This window comes from Phacochoerus africanus, chromosome 6 (genome assembly GCF_016906955.1).
Source record: "Phacochoerus africanus isolate WHEZ1 chromosome 6, ROS_Pafr_v1, whole genome shotgun sequence".
NCBI lineage: Eukaryota > Metazoa > Chordata > Mammalia > Artiodactyla > Suidae > Phacochoerus > Phacochoerus africanus.
Window position 1 is genome coordinate 129646566 of NC_062549.1, and position 15303 is coordinate 129661868.

Below are 15303 nucleotides of genomic sequence, written 5' to 3' on the forward strand. Positions count from 1 at the left end.
CGTCATGAAAAGACCTATATGTCCCTACATCTAACACAGGGCACGTTCTCGTGTGAGAGGGAACCATAAACAGGTACACATACGTCACTGCAGTTACACTAAAAGCCAGAACAAAGTCACTGGGAGAGAGTTGCAAAGAGATTCGTGAGTTTAGAGATCTAACACATCAAAGCCTAAACTGAACAGAGGCTGTTCAGGAGAAGACAAAATTGAAATGCCTTCCAGTGGGAGGGACGAGCACATGCAAAGAGCCAGACTTGGAGAAAATCTGGCACTTTCACCCACCGGGAGGCGGGTAGCAGGAAATGAGGCTGGGAAGGTAGGTCAGGAGGTCCAGCTCACACCGTCTTCAGAATTTACCTAAGAATTACAGCTGGATTGTATTTTATTTTTACAGCAGCATATTTAAGCTCCTGGGCTAGGGGTCGAATCGGATCTGCAGCTGAGGCCTAGGCCACAGCCACAGCAACACCAGGTCTGAACGGTATCTGCAACCTAGATTGCAGCTTGCAGCAACTCCGGATCCTAAACCCGCAGAGCAAGGCCAGGACTCAAACCCGCATCCTCCCAGAGGCAGCGTCAGGTCCTTAACCTGCTGAGCCACAACGGAACTCCCTGAATTGCTTTTGGAGTAAAACCAGAAGAGGCAAAAACCTCAAACGGAGGGGTGACAAAATCCAGTAAGATCAACTCAAAGTCATGATGGGCAGATATTTTTATGCCTCTACAATCACTTGGGTGCTTTAAAAGCCGGTGCACTAATAGCCTCTTTAGCAGCGGTTAGTATATCCAAGTCGTTTTTCAAAACTACTCAACAACTTGCTTTGAGAAAAAAGACAAGCCTAAGCAGAAATGTTCAGTTTGATGAGATTCCAACACTCACATTTATCTGTATTCAAAGCACTCGCAGCACTCCCGAGTCGCTGACTAATCGGGGTGCCGGTTGGTTCCCCCCGCAGCGGGCACTCCTGGCCCCACCCTCAGGCTGAGCGCCAATCGCAGTTCCGGCTCCGGCCCTGCGGCCTCGAGGCTCGGCCTCGCGACTCGGAGTTGGGCGGGCATTCCCTCCTGCCCTCAGACCTTGGCCCAAAGCACTGGCTCCTGTAACCTGACCTCCCACGGCCCGACCACCGCCCACAGGACCCAAGCAGGCGGCTCTGTCCTCCGGACCGGGGCTGGGTGTCCTCGCCTTCCGTCCTCCTGGCTTGGGCGTCTGGACCCACAGCCCGGACTCGACCGAGTTCAGTGCTGTCCTGCCTAAGCGCATCCTGTGAACAAGGACCGGCTCGGCGGCCTGGAATTCTCACCTCTCCAGCTTGGCCACCCAGCGCAGCCGCTGCCCCTCCCTGCGGAGGGACAGGGGCCTGCACTCCTCCGCCGTCCACTCCGCATCAGCGCCGGAGCTCATCCCAAAACCCGGCCCGGCCCAGCCAAGCTCTCCAAGTCTAGTTCCATCGCTGCATAACAAACTATCCCAAAGCCTAGCGGTTTAAACATCTGCGTATCTCGGGGTTCCTGCTGTGGTGCAACCAGCTCCGCAGCGCTCGGGAGCCCTAAGACAGGTTCGATCCAGCCCCGCGTGGGGGGTTAAGGATCCAGCATGACCACAGCTGAACTCCACATGCCCGCGGGGGGGCAAAAAGGGGGAAAAGTTGTTTATATGAAGAGGGGGCAAAGGGATTCTATTTGTTGGAGGTCTCTAAAGAACCCTAAGATAGCTCTTGTAATGCTCCGTCTTCATGATTAACTTTCACTTAGAAAGCTTTGCAAGTAAAGGGATCACCGTGCGTCTGGACTCCATAGGCTTTTTACACAACCTATGTCCAGAGATTGTAAGACGGCCGGAATTCCAGTTTTAGCAGAATTTTGACAGGCTCCTCCTCAGAGCCACCCAACCAAAGTGCCTTGGACAGGGTGGCGGTGTTTCCGCCTTTGCTGTAGCTTATGAGATTGTGTTTATGTTTGACTGTCCCATACATACCATCAAAGCCGATTAAATGAGTCATTTAACGCTTTACAGGAAAAGACTGAACAGATGTCAAAAGGAAAAAGCCATCATTTGAGTGTAAACAGTGATATCATTTGGTTCAGAAGTTGCTGGAAGGTAAAACAACGAGAAAAATATGTTTTGTAACTGATTTGCAAACAAAAGCGAGTAAGTACTGGGTATTAAACTAGCATGGCCCGAGAAGAAAGAGCTCTTGTTAAATTCAGGTAATCTGGAGCTCCCGTTGTGGCTCAACGGGTTAAGAACCTGACTAGTCTCCATAGGATGCAGATTCGATCCCTGGCTTCACTCAGTGGGTTAAGGATCCAGCGTTGCCACAACTTGGGCATGGGTCAAAGAGGCAGCTTGGATCCTGCGTTGCTGTGGCTGTGGTGTAGGCCAGAAGCTGCAGCTCTGATTCAACTGCTAGCCTGGGAACCTCCATGTGCCACAGGTGCAGCCCTAAAAAGCAAAAGAAAAAAAGAAAAAAATTATCTCTTTGAGCAGTGTTATTAGCCTGTTAGAACAGGGGGTACTGGATATAACGCATCTTCAGTATCTCCAGGTGCTCTCTCCTGTCAGATGCTATGTAGTTATTTGTAAAGTAGGAAAAAATAGCCTCTAACACCTCGGCTCTTGAGCGAGTGCACGTGAGAAAGCCGAGGTATTTGCTCTCAGTTATTTTCAGCAGATCAGTGTCAATACTGGGCACCGTAAGTGGCATCTTCAGGACCCAGCATGAGTGACTTGCTGGAATCACAGTATTGTCAGTGCATCGCTGAGGCGGCGGGGGGGGGGGGGGGGTACTGACAATTGGGGGTGATCTTACTGTCACTTTTCCCGTCAGCACTTGACTTTGGTTTCCCCTCCGTGTGACACCTCACTTGTTTCACTCCTGCTCCCTGATGCCAGCTCTCTAGGAAGGTAACCTCTCTGCCCTCTCTTTTCAATATTTTGCCTGCATTGATTTCTCAAGATCCCTGGTGCATTAGAGCTTTTGTCTCTCTGTGCTCCCATCACATGCCGACGCCGAGGGCTCGGGCTTCAACACAGGATTCTGGGGAGTCGATTCAGCCCATCACACAGCCAGGACCCAAACTCCAGAGAGGCGAGAGGTGGAGGATGCCGAAGGGACAGCAGGTGGTGGACAGTGGGGACAGCTGCCTGGGAAAAAAGGTAGGAAGGAGCGAGACTGGATTTGAAAGTCCAAGGAGGAGGGATTTTCAGCTGAGAGAAACTTGAGAGTGCTGTATCGAAACAGGAAGATGTCAGTGAAAAAGTCAAATGATGGAAACTCTAAAATTCCTGGAGGGAACATGGCCAGGGCACACTTTGACACAAGCGGCAGCAGGAACTTTTTTTGATCTACCTTCTAGACTAATGGAAATAAAAACAAAAATAAACAAATGGGACCTAATTAAACTTAAAAGCTCATGCAAAGGGAACCATAAAATACCAAAATGATGACCTACAGAATGGGAGAAAGTATTTGCAAATGATGTCACGAGCAAGAGATTAATCTCCAAAAATATGTAAATAGTTCATGCAGCTCTATATCAAAAAAAAACCAACCCAATAAAAAAATGGCCAGAATATCTAAATAGGCATTTCTCCAAAGACGACAGACAGCTGGCCAAAAGGCACATGAAAAGATGCTCAACGTCAGTAATTATTAGAGAAAAGCACATCAAAACTACAATGAGCCAGAATGGCCATCATCAGAAAGTCTGCGAATAATAAATGCTGAAGAGGGTGTGGCGAAAAGGGAACCCTCCTACACTGTTGGTGGGACTGTAAGCTGGCGCCACCCCTGTGGAGGACAGTAGGGAGGTTCCTTCGAAAACTACAAACAGAACTACCATGTGATTCGCCAACCCCAGTTGTGGGCAGCTATCTGGTCAAAAGTAGACTTCAAAAGCTGCATGCAGCCCTAAGTTCACGGCAGCCCTAGTCACAATGGCCAGGGCCCGGAAACAAGGTCAATGTCCATGGACGGATGCCTGGATGAAGATGTGGTCCACGCACACAGTGGAATCCTCCTCAGCCGTCAAAGACGAACTAATGCCATTTGCAGCAGCATGGATGGACCCAGAGATTAGCATTCTAAGCGAAGTGAGTCAAAGACAAATAGCCTATGATATCGCGTACATGCGAAATCTTTTCAAAAAAGAAAAAGGATGCAAATGAACTTACTTACAAAACAGACTCACAGACTTAGAAGACACACAAACTTATGGTGACCAAAGGAGAAAGGTGGAAGGGAAGGATAAACTGGGGATTTGGCGTAGTGTGTAAACATCTGTGTGCATAAAGTAGATTAGCGAGGGTCTACCGTATATCACAGAGAACTATACTCAATATTTTATAACAGCCTATATGGGAAAAGAGTCTGAAAAGAATATACATACGTATGTAAATCTGCATCGCTTTGCTGTACACCTGAAACTAACACAACCTTGTAAATCAGCCACATCTCAATGGAAAACATGAATCAGAGTTACCTGCTGGGTTCGCAGGTTAAGGATCTACTGGTGTCGCTGCTGTGGTGCAGGTTGGATCCCTGGCCTGGAACTTCGGTCTGCCCTTTTCCAGAAGTCAAGGAGGGAGAAGGGCCACGCGAGGAGAGATTCGGGCAGGGGGTGTGGGGGACAGGGGTGTGGATGGACGAGAGCCATGGCAGGGGACCTTAGGGACTGTCTCAGGGACGCAGGACCTGAGAGAGCAGGCAAGGGCCGAGTGACTGTCTCTAAAGAAGGTCTGGGAGAAAGGCTGAGGACGGCAGCGGGGCCTCGAGGGAGGGCACGTCTGGGAGGCGCTCAGCCTCCTACCTGGATCCAGCCCTGCGTCCTCACTGACCTGCTGTGTGAGTTTGGCTCAGTTACCCAGTTTTTCTCTTTCATGGTATTCTCATCTGTGGAACAGCAGCTACTGTGAAGACATTATCGAGAGGATTGAAAAAGAAAGTAGTTAAATTTTAAGGGACACGCTTAGCAGCATTCTGCTTCTTCGATCACCTAACACTGGTACCCTGGGTTAGCAAACTGATTCTAACCTCTTTTTTTTTTTTTTTTTGTCTTTTTAGGGCCACACCCATGGCACATGGAGGTTCCCAGGCTAGGAGCCAAACCAGAGCTGCAGCTGCTGGCCTACACCAGAGCCACAGCAACGCCATATCCAAGCCATGTCTTCAACCTACACCACAGCTCATGGCAACGCCAGATCCTTAACCCCCTGATGGAGGCCAGGGATTGAACCTGCATCCTCGTGGATCCCAGTCAGCTTCATTTCAGTTGAGCCACAACGGGAACTCCTAACCCCGTTATTTAATTCAAGCCTCACCTGGGCCATTTATCAAGGACTCATCATCTGATTGCCTAGATTTGAGGCTGGTACATCCATTTCTCATTCAGAAATTAAGCTGGGAGGCATGCCATTGCCCATTCAGTCTTGACTATTCCCGGAGCATCCCCAAAAACCCATTTTTTCTCAAAGAAAATGAAACATACACATACCAAGACATTTTAAATAGGCACCGAACAGACATATTTCTGCCAAGAATAATCTCAGCTCTGCTCAAAGCTGCTTTATAGGATTGTAAATTGAGACCAGTCTCTGCTTCTTGGCCTATAGGGCAGTGAGTCAGGATTTCCTGCAATTAAGCCGTCATGTAAAATGCATTAGTGGCTTCCAGAAGACCTCATGCTTCCTTGTGCCAAGAAATTAATCTGTTTAATTCCTGGCATCTTTGCATATGTCCCCAGTGACTTCAGCCAGGATCCTTCCACCAGCCTCAGAGTCAGTATGACAATTGCTGGAAAATCTAACTTTTTTTCTAGAAACATACGAGCTGGGTGGTGATTGCTGCACATCAGTGCGAGGCTGGATTCTAAGTCTCAATCGCTTGGTTTTAGTCAAAACCACACTGGCTACTGGTCCGAGTTCAATTTCTTGCATCACTTACCCCGTTACAATCTAGTTTCATCCCACCTCAGACAGTAACCTAATTGCTAATCCCTCGCCTCATTCTCTTGGAACTTTCTGTGCCTTTCACCTCTGCCTTTGGCAGCTTCGGCCTGCAGCACACCCCTTTGCCCTGGTTCTCACCCTCCATCCTTCGGGAGGACTCTTCCTCTGCTTCCCCTGCAGATGTGGCAAGTGGCCCCCCATTGTCCCTCCCCTCTCCCGCGTCAGCAATTCAAATGGCAGCAGGTGCCAGCGGAGCAGGTAAGGCCAGGGGCAGATATAAAGGGAGTGCAGGGCGCTCTGGCAGAGAGGGGTTGTGCCCCTGCGAGGGGGGCGCCCACCCCCGAGACGCGGTCTTCGTGCCGTCTTGGCGCATCAGCCCCTTGCATGAAGGGGCCCGGGCCGCACGGCCGCCTCCTGACCCGCTGCTCTCAGCCCCCGGGGCGTCCTGTCCAGGACTCGGAGGACGGGACCCACCGACAGGGTGTCTCGCGAACCGCTCAACCCTGGAGAACCAAACCACGATCACTCCCGACTTTGAGTTCAGGGGCCTGCCGCACTTTTAATCTGCACAACGGGCTGGTCCCTAGGGACCCACTCCTGCTGCTGCCGGGCGCAAACAGTATTAAGTGGCGGTGATGTCCTCCAAACCTTAGATTTCCAAAAGGCCCTTTTCTGTTTTCTCCCAGAGGCATTACCCGTGCGCCCCGAAGTTTCCTCCCACCCGAGAAGCCCACCCGGAGTGGGTTTTAACCCTCACATGGGACCCTCGTGCAGAACTCATGCGGCGCCCGACGGTACTTTGCTCTGCTGCCCAGGAAGTCGTGGAGCAGCCTCTTCTCCTGGGCTTAGCACCTCAAATAGGTATTTCTTTACCATCTTTTCTCACTGAAGGTCATTTTTCTATCAGGAAACTTGTTTTAAAAAAGAATCCGAATGAAAACCATACCTCTGAAGGTACATTTTCTTGTCCATTCAGGAGACATTTCTAAAAACAATGGAGGAGGTCCCTTCATGGCTCAGCAGTTCACGAACCTGACTAGGATCCATGAGGATGTGGGTTCGGTCCCCGGCCTCACCCAGCAGGTTAAGTATCCAGTGTTGCTGTGATGTAGGTCTGACCTGTGGTGTGGGTCGCAGATGTGGCTCAGATCCCAAGCTGCTGTGGCCGTGGTGTAGGCCAGCAGCTCCAGCTCTGAGTCAACCCCTAGCTTGGGAACCTTCATATGCTGTGTGTGTGGCCCTGAAAAAGCAAAAAAAAAAAAGCAAAAAAAAGTATTTTCTTGAGAAAGTTCTGGCAAAGGTGCATAATCTCACACAGCCATGTTCGTGCCCGCCGAAGCTACTACTGCTGTACCGGAGGAATCGCTCTTGGGGGCAGGTATGAAAAAACCCAGCTGCTTATTATCCATGATGTGCTCACGAGGGCCGGTTCCGTTTGGCTCAACAATCACTGATCCTCATTTTGCCAAGTTCTGAACAAGTGAAGCTGCCCCTGCCCTCAGCGAGGAATGAGAGAGGATCCAGGCTGCCAAGGTGCCAGGCACAAAGAGGCTCAGGAAGAAGCCAAGGCCAAGGCTCAGGCTTCCCACCAACGTGCCACCCTCGGCCTCCATCCCCCAGCCCTCGGCGCGGCCCAGATGAAAGGGCTGAATGCCGTCTCATCAGTCCCCTCCCTGAAGCACAGGGACCTCTGCCCAGTGCTCCGCCGTAACCAGATGGAAAAGGATCTGAGTGGGCGTGGACATACCTGCGGGTGTAACTGCCTCTCCTTCCCGTGCACCCGCACCGCAGCACTGCAAGTCGACTGTGCTCCCCCCGAGACGGAAACCAAAAAGCAAGAAGATGAAGCGGTTCAAATTGCTCTCTAAAAGAAGAGAGACCCAAGGGAGTTCCTGTTGTAGCTCAGTGGGTGAAGAACTTGACTAGTATCCATGAGGATGCAGGTTCGGCCCCTGGCCCTGCTCCGTGGGTTAAGGACCTGTGTTGCTGTGGCTGCGGTGTGGGCTGGCCGGTACAGCTCCGATTTGACCCCTAGCCTGGGAACCTCCATATGCTGCACCTTCGGCCCTAAAAAAGGGGAAAAAAAGAGAGGGACGCAAGAGAGCTGATCCCTTCAACCACGGGAGGACACCACCAGCACATGGCCCTCTGCGAGCCGGGGCCAGATCTGGGGACCTTGGACTTCCCAGGCTGCAGAGCTGTCATAAACAAACCTGTGTTTTTCAGCCACCCAGTCGTGACACTTCGTGACAAGAAGCCCAGTCTGACGGAAATCATCTCCTTCTTTCTAACAGGGAGGGCATCTCAGGTCTGGGGCACCAGGTAGCGTTTGCATCTCACCCCGAGCTGTCCCTTCTCTTCTCCGGAGGAGACGCAGTCCACCGTTCAGCTCCTGGCTGCTCCTGACCTGCGGGCCAGAGACCCCAGCTCCGTCCGCAGGCCCTTTATCTGCAACCAGCCAGCAGGAGCCCCTCAGTGTTCTGAGATCAGGACTGCAGCTCAGCCTTCAAATAAATCAGCTTAATTCCAGGATAGCCTGAGTAAGAGCAAAACATTGGTCAGAAAAGAACTGGAAGCCCTGATCCCAGAAGCACGTGATCCTCCTTCGAGCAAAGTCCTTTCCGAGAAGGTGGTAAATGGTGGGCCTGAGTTTGCTGAAGGCCCCCTTCCTCCCATCCCTCCACGCGACACACCCTGCTCCCCTTTGCACGTGGAGGAAGCAGGGCTCGGAAGGGTTTGCAGTTGGCATCGTCTGAGGTCGTTTCCCTCCATCACCCACGGGAGCATCTGGTCTCTCGTGGGCCATGCGCTCCAAGGCAGAGGCCCACACGGCCGCTTGCTCCTCCTCCGTGACAAGGAGCAGAGACACACCAGTTAAAACCCAACTTCTGGGACAAACAACCAGCACCGGAATGGACTTGGAAAGGGCATGTTTCTCCCCTAAAAGCCTCTATTCAAGGACTGAGATGTCCAGCGTCTCTGCCAGGAGGCCATCTGTGACCTCTCTAGACGAAGAAAGGTCATGTTTCATCAAAGGGAAGCCTGTGTCAGGACTCTTGCCGTGTCATGCACGCAGCAGAAGGCAACCAAAGGCAAACCGCGAACTGAACAGCAAACCTCACTGAGGGAGCCCTAAGGCTGTGTGGCTGCAGGTGCGTCTGGAGCAGGAGCCGGCCAGCTGTGTCTCGGTGCCTGTGTTTGTGGCGTTTCACTGGCGCACAGCAGCCCTCACTCTTTCACGTGTTGTCCACGGCTGCTTTCAGGCGACCAGGGCAGCACTGCGTGCTTGCAAGAGAGGCCACATGGTCAGCCAAGCCTAAAGTATTATTAGGTGGCTCTTCCTAGACCTCAGGGCTCAGGGGTGTCACGAGGATTCGCTAAGCTCTGGCCCTCGGTTCTGCTCTAAGACGGCTTCACATGCGTCTCCAGCACCTCCATGCCGACATCATTCTTTTCCAATATTCCTATAACTGAAAAGGGCACTCTTTTTCAGTAACTCTTGCCAAAATCTGAGGGTTTGCTCTAAACTGACAGCTTGGTTGAGGTACCCGTCCTCGGATCGGTGCCTCTCGGCTAAGAAGATGGATCTTCACTGAGGCGCTTAGGCCGGGGGCACAGCATCCTGGTGCTGAGGTTGGACCAGCCGCCCCAAGCAACACGGCCCGGGAACAGGGAGGGCTGTCCAAGGGGAAGGAAGGCCGGAAAGGCAACATCCCTGTCCCCTGTAAGACCGCTCCCTCCTCCTCCTTGTGGTCGCGTCGTCTCAAGGGATGCTGACGAGCCCCTGTGTAATTTCAGGACCCTTTAAAGGGTGTTTACTGATGACATTTCAGTGCCAGGTAAGGTACTAAGTACCGAATAAGTATTACCTCTTTATCCTCCAACAGCTGTAAACGTTAGGCATTTTTATTTCCAATTTACTAATGAGGTGAATAAGGATGAGAGACAGAATAGCTTGGTCTTAAGTCCACGGCCAGGATTGGGACCGAGAGCTGCTGGACTGTCACCTTGAACTGCGCTGCCTCAGCCTCATTGCTGGGAATTCCCTACCACAGCCCTGGCGCCTGAATGGTGCTCGTCAGTGAACTGGTGACCCGCTGGTGACATGCAGCTGACTCACTGGGTGACTTTTAGTCAGTTACTTAATCACTGTTTGGAATCTGTTTCTTCATCTGTAACTGTAACGGTTCAAACTACCCCACTAGCATAGGGGGCTCCGTGTCTGTGCCTTCGAGTTTGCCAGGGAGCGGGGGGAGCCCTGCAAGTGCTGCTCTCCCCCCACCTTCATCCAATCGCGTCATCTTTCCTGCTTGCCACTGGGCTCCTTTGTAAGTCTAATGTACAAAGAGTAAAGCTTTCTGCTGTGGGGAAAAAAAATTAACCTTGGGACTAGATGATCCTGAGGCTCTGTCAATATCTGTGCTTGTTCCTGGACCTCTCTCCCTGTCTGTGTCCTGGGAGGCTGACCTGCCCAGGTGGATGCACCCGTACGTAGCTTCTCTGTGCTCTGGCTTCCTGTTGGGTTTGGTCAATAGGAACATAGCAGATAAAAGATGAAAGAGAGAGCGTGGGGTATTGATGCCTCGGGCTCGGCGGCTAGGTTCAAAGCCACAGCTGCTAGTGCGTGGTCCCCTCCATCAGCTGTTTGGGAGGCTGCTCCATCCTCTGCCCCACTCCCATCTAGGAGCAGTGCTGGCTCGCTGCCCTGGGGTACATCGCCACCCCTTGGAATCCTGTTGCAATGAGGTTGTGACTGCTTTATGGAGCCATTGCTGTAAAGAGGCCCTTCTTTGAGCGTCCTCACTGGAGAAGGTGCTCAGTGTGGCCAAAGCAGGAAGACCCAGCACTCAGGGCCCCCCACAGAATCGCCACAACTACAGCTACTTACAGAGTGTCTCCGAGGACAACCTGAAGAGCAGCAGCAAAGATCTTCCACAACTGAAGATATGAGAAAAAAAATCCACAACGAAACAGGGAGGAGGGACGGAGACGTGGTCTCGGGGGGGGGCTCACAGCCCTGGGTCAATGTCCACGAATGGGAGGAGTATCACAGTCGCCGACGTCGTCTCCAAGGAGCAAAGGGACTGGGCCCCACATCAGGCTCCCCAGTCAGGGGAGCACGGGGCTGATGAGCCTGCAGAACGCCTGGCCTGAAAACCAGTCGGGGCTTTCATGAAGAGCCAGAAGGCTACGGGAAACAGCCTCGGCTCTTAAAGGGCACCCGCAAAATCCCACAGGCTCCGAATCTCAGGGCAGAGGCAGCCATCTCAAAGGAGCCTGAGTCAGATCTGCCTGATCTTGGAGAGCCTCCTAGAGAGACAAGAGGTGGCTGGGATTTCCCCTGGGGATGGGGATGCTGGAGGCAGCCCTTTAGAGGAGCTTGTTTGACCTTGATAGTGCTGTGCTTGATGGAGCCATTTTTTGGAAGACTCCCTCTGGCCTATTAGCACCAGGGACTTGGTCCCTCCCATCAGTGGACTGGCAGTCCCATACCCACAAGGCTGTGCAGCCAACCAAGCAGGAAGCCTAACCACTCTCCACCCCACCCTGAGTGCCTGTAACCACTGCATAGCCACACAGCAGGAGGGGACACACAGCCCACATAGGGGGCACCCCTAAAACATAGAGCTATGGTGACCGGAAGGGAGCATGCTGCTGGGCCCCAGAGACTTTCTTCTGCATAAGACCACTTAATTGACCCACTTAACACATAGAAAGAACAGAACTGAGCAAAACAAGACAGAGGACGATGTTCCCAATGAAGGAACCAGATAGAACCTCAGATAAGTAAATAAAGTAGAGATAGAAGAGTCTACCTGTAAAGAATTGGGTGCAGCAGTAGATTGGATGACAACAGGAATGGGTCAGTGAAGCATAAGACAGTAGAGGAAATCACCCAAGTTGAACTGAAAAACAGATTTTTTTCTTGTCAAAAAAATGAGGATAGTTTAAGAAACCTCTGGGGCAGTATCTAGCATTCACATTTGGGTGGTCCCAGCAAAGAAGAGACAGCAAAAAGGGCAGAAAACTTATTTGAAGAAATAATAGATGGAAAATTCCCTAATCTGTGGAAACGGCAGATATCCAAGCCCAGGAATCACAGAGAATCCCAAACAAGATGAATCCAAGGAGTTCCACATCAAGACATTCTAATTAAAATGGCAAAAATTATTTTTAAAAATGCAAAAATTAAAGAGAAAGAATCATAAAAGCAGTAAGAGAAAAGCAAATAGTTCTACAAAAGGGAACTCTCATAAAACTTTCATTTGGCTTTTCAGTAGAAATTTTGCAGCCCAGAAGGAAATGGCATGATTTCTTCAAAGTGTTAAGGGTGGGGGCAGGGAACCTTATAACTAAGAATACTCTTCCTGGCAAGATATAATTCAGACTTGAAGGAGAGATAAAATGCCTTTTAGACAAGCAAAAGCTAAAAGAGTTCAGGACCATGAACATGGCATATAAGAATGTTAGAGACCATTGGAGATGGGATGAAGATGGCGGAATAGAAGGACTGGAGCTCGACTTCTCTCCTAAAGACAACAAAATTCACAACTAAAGGCTGAGCATTCTTCAACCAAATGGACCAGAAACCTTAAAAAAGATATCTGACTCCAGAGGAAAAAGAAGAGGCCACATCAAGAGGTAGGAGGGGTGATTTCGTGATATAAACAACCCCATACCTCTTGGGTGGGAAGCCCCACACACTGGAAACTAACTGGTTCACAGAGACTCACCTACAGGAGTGAGAGTTCTGAGCCCCACGGCAAACTCCCAAGTGTGGGGATCTGGCCCTGGGAGAAAGAGCCCCTGGAGCATCTGGCATTGAAGGCCAGTGGGGCTTGTGCACAGGAACTCAACAGGACTGGGGGAAACGGAGACCCCATTCTTAAAAGGCGCACACGGATTTTCACATGCACTGGGTCCCAGGGCAAAGCAAAGTCTCCATAGGAATCTGGGTTGAAACTGACTGCCGTTCTTGGAGGACATCCTGGGAAAACAGGGATGAATATGGCTTGTTGCGAGGGAAGGACATTGAAAGCAAAGCTCTCAGGAATATTCAGCAGCCACCTTTCTCTGGAGGTGGCCATTTTGGGAAAATCTGGCCCACCCGGCAGTCAGGGCTGAGAAGCCCCAGGGCAAACAACAATCCAGGTGGGATCGCAGCCCCACCCCTCAGTAAACAGGCTGCCTACAGACCCCTCAGGCACACAGCTGCCTCTAATGCCGGCCAGAGAGTAAGCCCCACCCACCAGAGGGATTAGAACCAGCTCCACCTACCAGTGGGCAGGCATCAGCCCCTCCCATCAGGAAGCCTACAGCAAGCCCCCAGACCAACTTCAGCCACAAGGGGGGCAGACACCAGAAGTAAGAGAGGCTACAACTCTATTATCTGTAAAAAGGTCACCACACCAAAAACCTATAAAAATGAAAAGACAGAGAACTATAACTCAGATGAGGGAGAAAGGAAAAACCCCAGAAAATCAGCTAAGTGAGGAGGAGATTCTCAGCCTCCAAGAAAAAGACTTTAGACTGTTGATGCTGAAGATGATGCAAGACATTAGAAATAACCTGGAGGCAAAGATGGATAACTTACAGGGAACACTGACCAAAGAAATACGAGACATAAAACTTAAACAAGAAGAGGAGTTCCCATCGTGGCGCAGTGGTTAACGAATCCGACTAGGAACCATGAGGTTGCGGGTTCAATCCCTGGCCTTGCTCAGTGGGTTAAGGATCCAGTGTTGCCATGAGCTGTGGTGTAGGTTGCAGACACGGCTTGAATCCCACGTTGCTGTGGCTCTGGCATAGGCCAGTGGCTACAGCTCCGATTCAACCCCTAGCCTGGGAACCTCCATATGCCGTGAGAGCAGCCCAAGAAATGGTAAAAAGACAGAAAAAAAAACCTTAAACAGGAAGAGATGCAAAATACAATAACTGAAATAAAAAATTCACTAGAAGCAGCTAACAGCAGAATACAGGAGGCAGAAGAACACATGAGCGAGGTGGAGGACAGATTAGAAGAAATTACGGATGCAAAACAGAAAAGAGAAAGATTGAAAACAAATGAAGAGAGTCTCAGAGAACATTGGGACAACGTTAAATGCACCAACATCCATATTATAGGAGTGCGAGAAGGAGAAGAGAGAGAAGGGGTCAGAACAAATATTCCGAGAGATAATAGCCAAAAACTTCCCTAACATGGGAAAGGAACTACTCACTCAAATCCAGGAAGCACAACGAGTACCATATAAAATAAACCCAAGGAGGAATACACTGAGACACATATTAATCAAAACTGACCAAAATTAAAGACAAAGAGAAAATCTTGAAAGCAGCTAGGGAAAAGAAACGAATAACATACAAGGGAACCCCGATAAGGTTATCGGCAGATTGTTCAGCAGAAACTCTGCAGGCCAGAAGGGAGTGGCATGATATACTTAACGTGATGATAGCAAAAAACCTCCAACCAAGATTACTTTACCCAGAAAGGTTCTCATTCAGATTTGAAGAAGAAATCAAAACCTTCACAGATAAGCAAAAGCTGAGAGAATTCAGCAACACTAAACCAGCCTTACAACAAGTACTAAAGGAACTTCTCTAGGCAGAAAAGAAAAGACAGCAACAGGAAACAAAAATGCCACAAATGACACAGCTCACCAGTAAAGGTATATATACAGTAAAGATATGAAATCATCCATGCACAATTATACCACCAAAATCAGAAATCATGAGAAGAGGTGGGTACAAATGCAGGTCACTGGAGATGAACTTGCAATTAGGAGAACAACATAAAACAATCTCATATACATATAGACTCTTATATCAAAACCTCAGAATAACTGCAAACCAAAAATCTACAATTGATACACAAACAACTAAGAAAAATAAACTCAAATACAACACTAAAGATAGTCATCAAACCAGAAGACGAGAGAACAAGAAGGGAAGAAAAAAGAGCAACAAAAACAAATCCAAAGCAATTAATAAAATGGCAATAAGAACATACATATCAATAATTACCCTAAATATTAATGGACTAAACGCCCCAACCAAAAGACATAGACTGGCTGAATGGATATAAAAACAAGACCCATATATGTGCTGTCTTCAAGAGACCCACTTCACTTCTAGGGACACATACAAATTGAAAGTGAGAGATGGAAGAAAATATTTCATGCAAACAGGGATCAAAAGAGAGCTAGAGTAAGCAATATTCATATCAGACAAAATAGACTTAAAAAGGAAGAATATTTTAAGGGAGAAAGAAGGTCATTACATAATGATCAAAGGATCAATCCAAGAAGAAGATATAACAATTTCAAATATCTACACACCCAACACAGGTTCAC